Source organism: Pholcus phalangioides, unplaced genomic scaffold (genome assembly GCF_987345545.1).
Source record: "Pholcus phalangioides strain wild (caught in Gottingen) unplaced genomic scaffold, Ppha-v1.0 ptg000015l_1, whole genome shotgun sequence".
Lineage (NCBI taxonomy): Eukaryota > Metazoa > Arthropoda > Arachnida > Araneae > Pholcidae > Pholcus > Pholcus phalangioides.
Window position 1 is genome coordinate 37,459,623 of NW_028301608.1, and position 14,074 is coordinate 37,473,696.

A 14,074-nucleotide genomic window follows, 5' to 3' on the forward strand; every position below is an offset into this window, starting at 1 on the left:
TCTGTTCTCGTTAAATTTTCTAGTGACTCTGCAAAAAACTACCGTGATTTAAGAATATCACGACCCCCCCCCCCATTCATTTTACAGCGAATTTCAAATCAACCATCGAAAGATAATTTTCTAGAATACTGATTTCCCATAACTCAATTTATGAAATTATTTGATTTTTAATCAAATTCGGATTTTAATTAAAGCTTATATCCTTTTGGCAATACTTAATGCTTAATTTCTGATAACACTGCTTTAAAAGCAAAAAAAATGAAAATTCTAATTTATTTTCATCTGTAGAGTGGTCAGTTCACGATAGGCAAAAAAATATACAATTGAACTTAGTTAATTCGAAGCTTAAAGAGACAGCAAAAATGTTCGATTTAACCAATGCATCAATACACGATAACTACTCTTCCACACACAAAAAGTCTGCTTGAGAATCTCGCGCGATAGACGTGAAACCTCTAGGTTTGACATGACTAGATTCACGAATTCACGACACGGACATAACGAAAAGAATGCCCCCAAATCGTTTATTATAGCAGGATGTGTTCCGCATGACCACCACCACAAGAGATAACAAATTGCAGGCGAGTCACAAATCCAGCAACGACAGAGTGTAGCAGGTCCACATACATGGTTCACAACGGTGAATTGATTGTGGATTAGGAACGCAAGTTCTTATAACCGCCTCATTTGCATATTTCCACAGAAGTCGCTACTACTAGTACCACCCATCGGATGTTTTTTGAGTTATTTTATTCTTGTCAAAAAAAAATTCCGGTGACCTAGCGATGCTAACAATGCAAACCTTTTTCTATTTCGGTTATTTTTCCGGTTTTTATTCATTTTTAAAGTTTTTATGGACTTTTTGCCCACCCTGTATATATACAACCGATCACACAAGATTCCAACTCGTTTCTGGGATTACACACGACTCCTATACATTTCCAAGCTTGCACATACCTTTTATGCATTTACAGAGGTGTGAGAGTTGCCTACGTATTTCCCAAGTGTTCCAGACTCTGCCACCAAGCTGGGCTGGAAGAGATCTCGGCAACGGGATAAGTCCAGTGGAAAAGTTCTGGCGTTCATTCATTCATGCCTACGTATTTCCAAGGGTCACCCTGTACTTTTAATGGCGAATTACATTTTTACCCTTTGCGACTTGTATTAGCCCTTTATTTCCCGTCATAGTCGGTTTTTCAGCCATTTTAGCGATGGTTGGCAACTTTACTTGCATTTGAAAATCTTTTTTGGTGATAACGCGCGATACCTCGTATGGATCCCGATTAACCGCATTCTTATGAAGAAAATGTGGTCAGGCCAATTATATTTATCTTGTTGTGTACACCACCGCGAACGCCTTTCGCGGGACGGATGGAACTCCTTGACGGGCATGGGGTCTGCCCCCCCCCCCCGAAATGAGAGAAAATGACCGAAAAAAGGGAAAAAGATGGCCAAATCTATTGTTCTATCACTTTGGTCCCTCCCCCCCGAACGAAATTTTTGGCTACGCCCCTGTCAGAAATATATGCATAGAGTTTACTATGTCCAGTCATAACAAAATTATAATACAGTCGATGCTTGGTTAAAACGACCACGCGTCATAGCGACGTTCCGTTACAAGTATACTGGTGCGATAAGTCAGCACCTCCTCTATCTCTAGGAGATGCTGGATAACTGGATAAGTCCCAAGTGTTTTCATATAACTACGATCGTATATATTTTCCTTTCGATGTAACGATCACCCGATTTAATGTTAATTTTTGACGGAATCATGAGGCGCGCTATAATGATCGTGGATGGTATTATTATTAGTATTAATTAGAGTGTTATTGAAGTAAATTTAATTTTCAGTACATTATGTACTAAAAATAGTCATATCTCGGCTAGCGAACATAATTCTTTCTGAAATATTCGTAAGCCGAAAAGTGATTTCTATGGAAAATCAGTTAATTCGTCCCAGGTAGCCCAGAATTTGAAGATAAGATTTATAAAACACTAAAGGAGCATTATAAAAAAGACAAAAATTGATCAAAGGCTAAAATGAACAGCTGCAAAATTTGATAAATGAGAGTTTGCAGGAAGATAAGGTACTGAAGGTAATTTTATTTTACGCTAATTACACAACCATCACCAGCTTTACAGGGCCATAGCTTGAAATTTCTTTCGGTGGGGGGAAAACTGATGTTTCAAAAAAGGGGACCAAAGTGACAGAGCAATACACTATTACTCCATAAAAATCAAATGTTCACACATTTCACGGGGGGGGGGGGGAAGGGAAGGGGACTGGATTGCTGGTCCCCACCTCTTGCAGCACAACCCAAGCCTTTGTAGCTTAAATCTACTTAATCTGGTGTTGACACAACCCAATTGAGTTAGTAGATGTCCCCATTCAATTGCAATTTGGTCAGCTCATTGCGTCTGATGCATGCAGGTAGTAAAAATTAGCCCCTAGAATGTCCAGACTATTCAATTTGGTGCTAAAAGTCTTGCTCTGAAACAATGCGTTTTCTAAAAATACAAGCTCCCCCCAATGTATTTTCTATTAGCCGAATGTTTCATTTTGTATGAAATTGTTCAAAAACTTCAGAAAGAGAAGTGGAGGTTACATCTGCAAAATGGTTCCGAGATGCACATGAGTTAATCGGGCTTGAGTGACAGAAATTCTGGTGATGGATGGCACTAAAATTTAGCTCACGATGCGGCTGTTTTATGTTAGCGAGCCATAGTGACGTTGCATCCATATCAACAAAAATGTTCATATTCGATAGGTAGAGAAATCACGATAAAAACCTACGTTAGCTGAAAAATTCGTAAGCCGAGGCTTTCGTTAGCAGAGGTGCGTGTGCGCATCACTGTAATCATTTTTCACAAAAAAACTAAAGGTGTAGCACATCATTTTAAAATTCTACAAACTAAGTGGAATGGATTAGTTTCTAAAATGGCGTAGAAATTAATTTATATGAGATGTTTTAAAAATTCAGCATTTTCGCTTTTTTAGTTGCAAGAAATAAACCTATCATTACTGAGAACCGAGATCAATTTAACCAACCAGCTTCCCACTTCATCCCCATTAAACCATACCGTTTCACAATTCTAATCTTTTTCATCTTTGAAATTTTATTTCCTCAGCAGCAAAATCAATTAAACATTTTACGATAGCCTTTCTTTTGGATAACTGTTCTAAAAACTCTGCCAAGTTCGAAAAATAAGATATTTTTTCATCCATATAAAAATAAATCCTCATAAAAAATGATTCCGAAATAAGATATAAATGACTAATTTTTTTTCCCAAAAATATCGACAAGTACATTTCCGATATTAAACTATCATTAAAAATATCCACTTTCATGAAAAATTCTAATAAGAAATAAAATATTTTCTTCTGAGAAGGGGGCAGGGAAAGCAGCTAAAATATCCCTTTTATATGTTGTTAGTTGTCACTCTATCTACATTATTTTAAACGTAACCGCATTTATGCTAGAACGAGGTTCCATTTTTTTTTGGTATTTTAGTTCTTCGCGACAGCCGATCAAACAGCGTAAACTGAGATACTGCAAGATCAACCATTCACGAATTTCACTATGTCCGAAACATTAACTTCTGTTTGCTTGACTGATTTCAAGTCTCTTATTTTTTGGTTTTCTTCTCCAGTGTTCCTTAGGTTTTTTTTTTCCACCTTTTCTTTGATTTTCCTAAAGGGGAAGAAGCAGGAAAAAATAAAACAAAATAAAAATAAAACTTAAGGAAATGTTCTGTGATAAATTTCTTTGGAGTTCCCGTGAGATTACCGAAGCGTTTATCCGTTTTTTTTTCATGCTAGAAGAGCATTTGCGGACATATAAAGAATGTGATAGGTCTTATCCGTTTTGAAGAGTTCCAAGCTTCGTTCATTTTTCTTTGGATTTTTCTTCCTTTTTTTTCACTTCATTTGATAGAAAAGTTTATTTTTCATTTCTGTAATTTTTTTTTTTTTGATATCTCAATACTTAGAAAAATTAATAAAGAAAACGATAAGAAATGATTAAGCTTCAATGAACATTACTTATCTCTTTTTCATACTAATCTTTTTTCCGTTTTTTTTGCCTCCCAAGCTTTTGTAAAATCAAAGCAGTATCGCGAATGGGGAAACGTCTGCGTTATATAGTATTTTCTTTTAAATCCGTTATAAAAATAAATTAAAGTATTTCCTGTAGCGCTGATTTTGAATTTTGAATTTATTTATATAATGTGATAGAGTGTGTCCTACTTTTTAATATGATGAAAAACAACGCTCTTTCAGTTTCTGGTAGAAATTTTAAAAATATTATATTTAACCATTGATTTGTTTTCAAATTTGGTACGCATATTTTTGATTGTATATGCTGCTATCTTATGCCTATAGAATGTGTTACAGATCTACAATACTTATTGCTTTGTAAATTAAAAAAAATGCATATTGCATCTTACGTGAATGATAAAATATAGTGAAACTTCACTACAACGATACTCGATATAACGATAAATTCTTCTACATTTTTTTTTCGAATTTTGTTTGGAATTGCATAATGTCCACTGTTAAGCTTCTCTCGATATAATGAGATCCTTTACTACGATAAATCCCTCTATAAAAATATTTTTTAGGAGATTTTTGAAAAAATCGCTGCATGATATTTTTTATAATTTTCTCAAATTTGTCTCAATATTTTGCCTCATTTGATGAACTAAACAGTTTTCTTTGTTTTTTATCAACTTTTATTCAATTACATTGAATTCATGCTATTTTATCATGCACGCAAGATGTAAATAATGCATTTTTCCTTTAAATTGGTAGAAAATGTAGTATTTTAGATATGTATAATTTTGTATTGGCATTAGAATATACAAATATATGTAATTCAAATATTCAAATTTAAAATAAACCAATGGTTAATTTTTTTTTTTAATTATATTTCCTTCAGAGCATAGTTTTACCATGGTAAAAGGTAGGAAACCGTTTGAATAAAATATTGAAATTTTCTTTTTTTTATTGATGGTTTTATTTCTTTCATTAATGGCTATCACATGTGATTTGTTTACTTAAAATGAAATTATTTATTATTTAATAAAAAAGTTAATTTTTCAAAGATTGAAAGAAATTGCTTTAATAATTCACGTAATTTTTAGCATAGTCACCGATTCGAATCAGCTGCTAAAATGATTCTATATTTTATATTATATTATTATTCTGGATTATAGCTGAGGACTGTTTATCACTGAGCGAAGTTGATAAATTGATATACAACATAATATCATGATATATTGTACATACATAATATCAAAACAATAAAAACATACGAATTTAAAAAAAATTCCTTCAAGTGCATTATTAGCAATTTATGCCATTTATTTAAAAATAATGTTTCTTTATTTTATTTAGAACTTAAAAGTATTGAAGATGTGCAGCGTTTTTTGATACGCGTATGACACTTCGACGATTTTGAGGATGCTCTTCATTAACGTGTAGCCATATTACGTTTCCAGACACCGGTTTCTATTTTTTGTGAGTCTCGCATCGTGAGGACTCAGGTTCGAGCCCCACCGCCACCACAGTGGTGGCCGGCTGAAGTTGGTTTTTTTGTGGTTCCCAACTTCTTGGCGCGAATGCGAGTCGATCTCCTCATTAGAAAGTTTCGCCACAGAGAGCAGCAGGTCCACAATGGTACAAATATATTCAATCACTACACTTTAATTCTAAAATACAGATGGCAGCATTGAAAAATCAGTCACAACACTATATATATACGCACTAAAACTGTTAGGTACACAAACTCACACTTCCGGCACAACTCACTCGGTAGTAAATTGTCCATGTCGATAGACAGGAGTTGTGCTTTTTTTTGGTTTGAAAGAAAGTTTTTTTTCACAACAAAGTTTTGTGTGCATATGATACGGTAAATATGATACAACGATTATTATGCATAATACCCGGTTGTTACGCATAATAGTTTTGGTAAGTGTGATAAATTTATCACAGCCGGTGATTATGCATAATACCCTGGTTTGATTTGATAAATCCCAAAAAAATACCACTTTTACCTGTGATTATACACAATAACCAAGACTACCTGGTAAATTTAATAAATGCTTTGAATTTAACGTTTTTACCGGTGATTAGGCATAATACTCTGGTGTAATTGGTGAATTTGATAAATTTGAAAAAAAAAATTGCCAAATGACTCTCGGTGGTACGTTTGATAAATATAATCCGACCTCCGATGTAACGAACTTCTATTTAATGAATTTCATGATTTAACGATTTTATTTCGAATCCTGTCCCTATGAGAATTTGCTAAATGAGAGCTTATAATTAAAAATTTGTTAAATAATAGTTCATTATATTGGAGGTGCGATAGTGAAATTTGTTAAATAGGCTTTCGTTATATCGAGGTCCGAATTCAGAATTCGTCCAACAAGAGTAAATAATAGGCGTTATTTCTGGGGTGTTCGGAAAGATTCGTTGAATTAGGGGACATTATATCCGCTTCAGACTCTGGCTCACAAGAACGATCATCCATCTAAATAATAAATCTTATCAAGGCAATGTGTGGTACTGATTCATCATATTTACCAATGTGAAACAGCAATTATGTCATAATAGCCGGCAAATGCGATGAATTTAGTATGATTCATCATCTTTACCAACGACGCTTGGATGGTAAACATGACACATAATGGCCGGTAAAAGTGATAAATTTAGTAAAATTTATCAAACTTACCAAAATTCTCTACCAGATTATGCATAATGATCGGATTTATCACATTTACCATGACGCATACTTATTCTAAATTTAAGTGTTGATTTTTATGCGAGACGCGTCACTGGTTTGAATTACTAAAAGTCCCCTGTCAAATTTTTGATAAATTGCTTCAATTAAAAAAAACTGCTGGATTTTTTGATCATAAACAACTAATAAAATAGATTATTACTTGCTACCTGTGGGAAAAAGTGGCTCTGCAGACCTAATTTTCTTCGTGCTAGACCTGCTAAAGAAGACATATTCAAGCCACACACACTTATATAACAACATTGATTATCCAAGTGGCTTTGCATCAAACTTATTAATCAACATCACATTATTATTAATTATTTTTTTGGAAAGAACAGAAAGAACATAAAACATACATTCAAAACAACCGAGAAAAATTCAAGATGACATATATAACGATGGCACAAACACTTTGTAACCCCAAGTGACTAAAAGTCCTTCCAGTGGGTCTGAAGTCCTAAAATGTCGTTCCATATGAAAATCAATTAGAGTTAATTGGACTGAGCAAACGCCTTGTTAATGTGCTCTGATTGGTTAATATTTTATGAAATCATATACATTTTTTTATATTTTTAACTGACTGAACAAAGAAAACATACATATATATATTTAAATAAAATCATAAAATTACGCTGTTGTGTCGTGTAGAGAATTCACGCTCAATTATATTTAATTAACAGGAATGGATATATTTTCGAAAATTTTTAGAATGAATTGTATTTATGTTGTTTTATAATCTATGATTGTTGCAGTATGGATTATAGACTAGTGTATATTGAGAATATGAATATATTGTGATTGGATCTTACGTTATTATTTGTATGATTAATTGTTTGATATAGATTAATTATTTTTGGGGCAGTATATCTATAACTCTTTTGGGATAACGTTTCATTTGTTTTCGGCATTTGATGCATGTTATTTAACCTAGATGAGATTCTATTTTGTTTCGTTTCTACCATTTACGGTTTAAAAAAGAAAATTTCATTAGCTTATAAGTATAGTTTTGTCTTATACGTAGTTTGTGGCATTCTGTTGTATTATTATGTGCTGCGGTATTTGCTATATGAGCGGTGGATCTCTTATTTTATAATGTAAAAATGGGCATTAATAATATTTACCACTAATTACTTATTTTATTATTTGAAGAGATAACATGCATCGGGTGCCATGGGTTTGAATTTGCTTAATTCTCCACTGATAATATTCAAATGATATTGTTAAAAGGACAACAAAATTTAATAAATTATAGAAATCTTCTCATCTGTGAGTTTTCTATCTAATAATGTCAAAAATTCATTTAAAATATTTTGAAAACATTATGACGATTTAAATGAACACGCACACACCACACACATTGATTTATTATTATTATTATTTTATTAAAATCATTTCAGCTGAAATGATGAAATTGAATTTCTTTGCGATGAGACTTCAAAGAAAATGAAATTAGAAACATCATGTAAGTCAAATTTCATATCTTTAATGAAAACATTTAATTTATAGTATCTGATTATTTTTTTAAATTTTCGAAAATTTAACTCCCGTAAACATTTTTTTTTCTTCTCAGGTATCATCAGTATATCTTAAAAGAAACTCGAATGAAATGTGATCGTTAGACGTGATGAATGAGATTCAAGTTTTTTTCTGTTCCAGCATTAATTCTACATAAAAGTCCCGTGTAATTAACATTATAAGATACATGGGAAAAGAAAAGAAAGTTTACTTAAAAAAAACCATTTTCTTAATATTTCAAGCAACGCTGAAGTTGAATGAATAATTATAAACTAAAATAAAAAATGTGCAAGTAAATCTCTTTTAATTTATCGCAGTTTCGGTCCGTAGGGATGTAAACTGATGGATTCAATTAATTTTCACGCTGATAAAAAACGAGCCTGAACGTTAATTGTGACAAAACTCGCTGACACTCGTTGTGTCCCTTTTTTTAAATAGATATAGACATTAATTTTTAATTTTGCTTTCATTTTAAATTGGGTTTTTTCCCCTCCCCCCCTCCTTTACGATAATGAATTCACATGGAATGACAAGATACATTTGCACTTTCGATACCGGAAGAAGAAAAATGTAATAAATGTTTTTTTGTATTTTTAATACATTTTTATTCCGTCTTTAAAAACATTCATTTCTTTTGTTTTTTTTTGAAAAATTTCTATACCTAGTTATATGATTGAAAAATGGCTCGTAGAATGAATGTTTTACTTGTCAGTGTTATTAGAATGAATAATTGATGTAGTTGTCAATTGTGTTGAAGTTTTGAAACATGACTGAGCTATAAATTTCTGAATTGTTTCGGGATAATTTTCGTAACAAATTGAGAAAGTCGGATTATTTGTAGAAAAATGTGAATATGAAATTAGAGAGTTTTTTTTTGCTATAGAGAGTATGAGTTCAGTTATAATTTATTTTTTTTAGATACTGATTTATATTGAGCAAGGGTACTCAACCTTTGCAGGTCTCTCCATTGATTTAAAAACGTGTGGCAGGCCACTTCGGTGATCTGGGAATGTACTGCGAGTCACTTGAGCGATCTGAAAATGTATCGCGGGTTGCGTAAGTGTGCTGGAACTGTGCCGTGGGTCAGGTCACTCAAGTGATCTGCAAATATGCAGCGGATCAATAAAGTCATTTGGGAATGTGTCGTGGGCTGCTTAAGTGCTCTGTAACTGTGTCACACGTCACTCAATATGCCACGGGTCACTTAAGAAACACGCGACACATTTACAAATACAACGCCACAACAGGCAAATTGCCCAACGAGGTGGCTGACTTAAGAACATCATGGATCCCCGAGCCCCTACCTACTACTGCTACCCCACACATGCACCCCCCCCGCGGAACCCCCCAACGAATCGGTAAATGCGGGAATGTGCGTGTACGTGTAGTGCAACCTGACGTATAGTTTGTTTCTGTGTAATGCTTGTTATGTGTAGTGCTGTCATCTGCCCCCAGTTTTACTAACTATGAGTGAAGTGTTATGGTTGAATGATTTACCGTTGTAGGACTGTTGCTCTCTGTGGCGAGACTTTTTAACGGGGAGATCGGCTCGCATTTGCGCCTTGAAGTTGGGAACCACAGAAAACCAACTTCAGCCGACCACCACTGTGGGGTTCGAACCCGGATCCTCGCATCACGAGTCCGGCACTATAACCACTCGACCACCACAGCGGCATTTCCAGATCACTTGAGTCACCCGCGACATAATGAGCGACATGTGATACAGTTCCAGAGCACTTACGCGGCCCGTTTTGCAGTTCCACATCAGTGAAGTTATTCGCGGCATATTTCCGCTTAATTTAAGTGGCCCGCAACATACCAAACTCACTTAAGTGACCCGCGGCGTATTTAAAGATCACTTGAGAGACCCACGGCAATGTTCCAGAGCAATTAATGAATCTGCGACTACTAAATTTCCTATATTCTACTGGGTTTTAGTCACGGTGGAATGCAGATAGTCGGAATGCAGGATGGCCTGGATTCGAGTCCCGGCGGGGACAAGATGACTTTTTTTTCCGAGTTCACCTCGCCATAAAATCCAAAAAATACCTGTTTCTTGACAATATTTGATTATTTTTAAAATTTTCCTTCGTATTTAATTTATTTTCAATCCTGAAGATTGTTATTTCAAGGAGTGTCTTAAATATAAATTGGTGATAAAAAGAACAAAAAACTCAAGAGATATTTCCACGAAAATTATTTAAAAATTGAGTACCTGTCAGAACTCTTGTTCATAACTTTACACGATGAAAACCATTTGCTTCACATGTATGTACGTATCTTATAAATTTTATTGGTTCTAGTGAACCAAAGAAAACAAAGAATACATTATTTATTATTTTTTTTTTTCTATATCCTATACTCATTTTATTTTATCAAACTATTATGAAATTTCTATTCAGTAAATTATTCACATTATAGCTTTCCATTCACAAAACCATCAAATTTCCGACACATAAAAATTTTCATATTAATTTCTTCAGATATTTATATCTGAATTTTTTATTTATATTACCGTAACTCAGAATTTTACCAATCGTCTTATTTTACAAGAGTAATATAAATATATAGATTTCGGTGCCACATAACACCAGAATCTATATTTATATTACCCTTATAAAATAATACGTTTCTTCAAAACCAATAAGAATATAACTACATAATGCTTAGACTTAAACTGACTATAAAAAGTTAACAAAAACAAAAAGCATCACATAGAACAATATTTCATTATTTTCAGAACCTTCCTTCGTATTAAATTAATTTTCAATCTTTAAGACTGTTATTTTAAGGACTCGCTTAAATACAAATATTGATTAAAAACTCACATGAGAGATATTTCCACGAAAATTATTTAAAAGTTGAGGACGTGTCAGAACTCTTGTGTTCATAATTTTACTCGATGAAAACCATTTACTTAACATGCACATATACGTATCTTATAAATTTCATTGGTTCTAGTGAACCAAAGAAGTGTTATTCATTTTTTCTTTCTTCTTTTCCATACTTCACTCATTTTATTGTATCCAAAACATTAACTTTCATTCTAGGAAAGTGGTCTCAATTTCTTCAACGCTTTGTTCTCTTATATATATATATATATTACTTTTCTTATTTCTTGGAAGTAAAAATAATAAAAAAAGAATTTGTTTTTCTCTTTTTTCTTCTCATCTCAAAAGTGAAAATAAGAAATAAAATTTCATTTGAGTTTCCTGTGATAAATTTCTTTTCCAGTTCCCTTGAGATTTACGTGAAGTGTGTGCGCGCGCGTTCTTTTACCCCTTTCCTTCCTTTTCTTACGGTCATTTTTTTCTTTATACATACTTATATTTCTTCCCAGTGTTTGTTGGAGAAGAATAAATGTTATAAGTTTTATCCGTTTGGAAAGTTTTATGTGTATATTTAAAAATATTTCACATTCCGAAAAAAAAAAAAAGTACATTTTTCATTATTTTTCTTTATTATTTTTTTGTATTTTCCCCCCCCATTCTTCAAAAAAGATATTTATTCCATTAGGGAAAACTATACGATGTGTCATTTTGTGAAACACTTCGGTTGAATAAATACGATAAAATGATGAAAGAAATGAAGTTGTTTGAAGAAGAATGAAAAATGTGCTGTAAATTATATCTTTCTTATTTTATTGTTATTATTTTTGTTTTACAAGAATGAATGAACACACGTTTTTGTTTGCGATAAGTTCTTAAGTTGCATTAGAGTCGGATACATTCGAAAAAAAAGATTTTTTTTTTTCTTTTGAATATATTCATCTAAATCTAATATTTACGCAGGAATCAATTTTCCGAAATAAAATTGGGGAACTATCGTTAAGTGATAAATTCAGGATGAATTTTAGTTTGAAACTCTCGAAGAATTGTTTTCGCTGGTTATTTTTTTCTAATGATTGGAGGTTTGGTACGAATCGAGCTTTCCATAACTCACACTGTGGAAAAGTACACAAGTCTGAAAACTATTCAAAGAACATCAAGAAACCATTATCAATTGAAAGATATTTCTGGCTGGATATGAAACGTTTTTGTTTTTTACTCTGGGGATTTGAATAACTTTCAAGAAAATTCGAAATAGAAAAAAATAAATCTTATGTGATATAGATTTTAAATGCAATGGTCCTTAGATCAGCTTTTCTCAACCTTTCTGTACCCAAGGACCAGTAAAATGCCTGAAATAATTCGACAACTAATTTAGAGCATGAGTAGTGTGACAATTCACTGCGATTTGCAGCAGTCTTTTATCTTCCATTCGTCGGTTAATTTTTCAGTAATTTTGGCAATTAATTTTGCTGACTTACGTGAACATTTTTGGTGATAATAGGCAATGTCCTGTATTATGCCTTTGAAAAGATCCCGATTTTTCGTATTTTTCTCAATGAAATATGGTTACCTAGTCAGATAAACGTGATTTTTTCCCATCAAAAACATTTTTGTTTACTGTGATTTGAGCAACCTTTTATTTCCCCTTTTACTTTCCGGTAGTTTTAGCAATAATTAAGCACATTTCTCTCCTCCTACTCACCATCAACCATTTTCAATCCACTGCTGGATGTAGGTCTCTTCTAAATATTTCCATATCAGTCTGTCGGATGCTTTTGCCATCCAGTTGACTCCAGCCACCTTTCGGATCTCATCGCTCCATCTTGTTTTGGTATGTCGTTATGGACGTTTAACACCACGAGGGTAACAATCGACTTGCAATTCGGTCAAATCTCGATAAGTGGAATGTGCAGCGGAAGGCAAAAACTGAGTTATCATTAGTTCGACTTATCAGAAATTCTTATTTTCTAGAGAGAGATTTTTATTAAAAGATTTATTGAAAGTTTTTAAATTTTTATTTATTAAACTTTATATCGTAATTAGTAAAACATGTCAAACTACTGGAGATGAAGAAATTCGAAAAGACAAGTTTTTCAAATTTGATAATATTTAATTATTGAATTCGAATATTCAGAAATATAAACTAGACATACTTACTGCATTAAGGAAATGAACGCTTACATGATACTCTTGTAAATGAAACGAATTGTAAATAAAGTTTATGCAAGATTATCTTCTTATAAAACTGTTTGGAACAATAAATATTATGCTTTTTTAACGGCAGGGTGCAGATTATATGATTAAAGGGATTTTAAGGATATGAAATGGATAAAATATGATATGTTTGCATTATGGCTATTGATAGAATTGCGATAAAAAAACATAGCATGGATTTGTTCTTGATATCTCATCATGATATATACGACATTTGAATTGCAGTAACATGTAAGAATATTGCTGAGATGCATTAAAAAACTTATAATAACATAGAAATGCTGCATAAAAAAATTAATTAAGAATTCAAAAAGAAGTAAAAACAGGAAATTAAAATAAGCATAAAACGTAATTTAAACACAGAAATTTATGATAACAGTTTGTAATGAATGGAAAAATGTTTCTGGTCGTGGTCTGGGTGTAAAATCTTATGGTCACTACTATATATCAATTGTGTATCATAGTTTTATAATCATAATTATGATTTATTAACAACTAGCTATAATAGCCGGCGTTGCCCAGGTTTTCTCAACATACTGCGAGTATTGAAGAAGTGACAAACCATTGTAAAGGAATAAACATATCTGAGGTGCATTGCTAGGGAACCCCGGTGAATAAAGTAAACATTTTCCGGAAGTCATTGTTGAGACCCAAGAACCATTCTTACCTGATAATTTCGGGCATTTGACCTGTTTTGTCAAACTTTTACAGTGGCCTATCGTTCAAGTC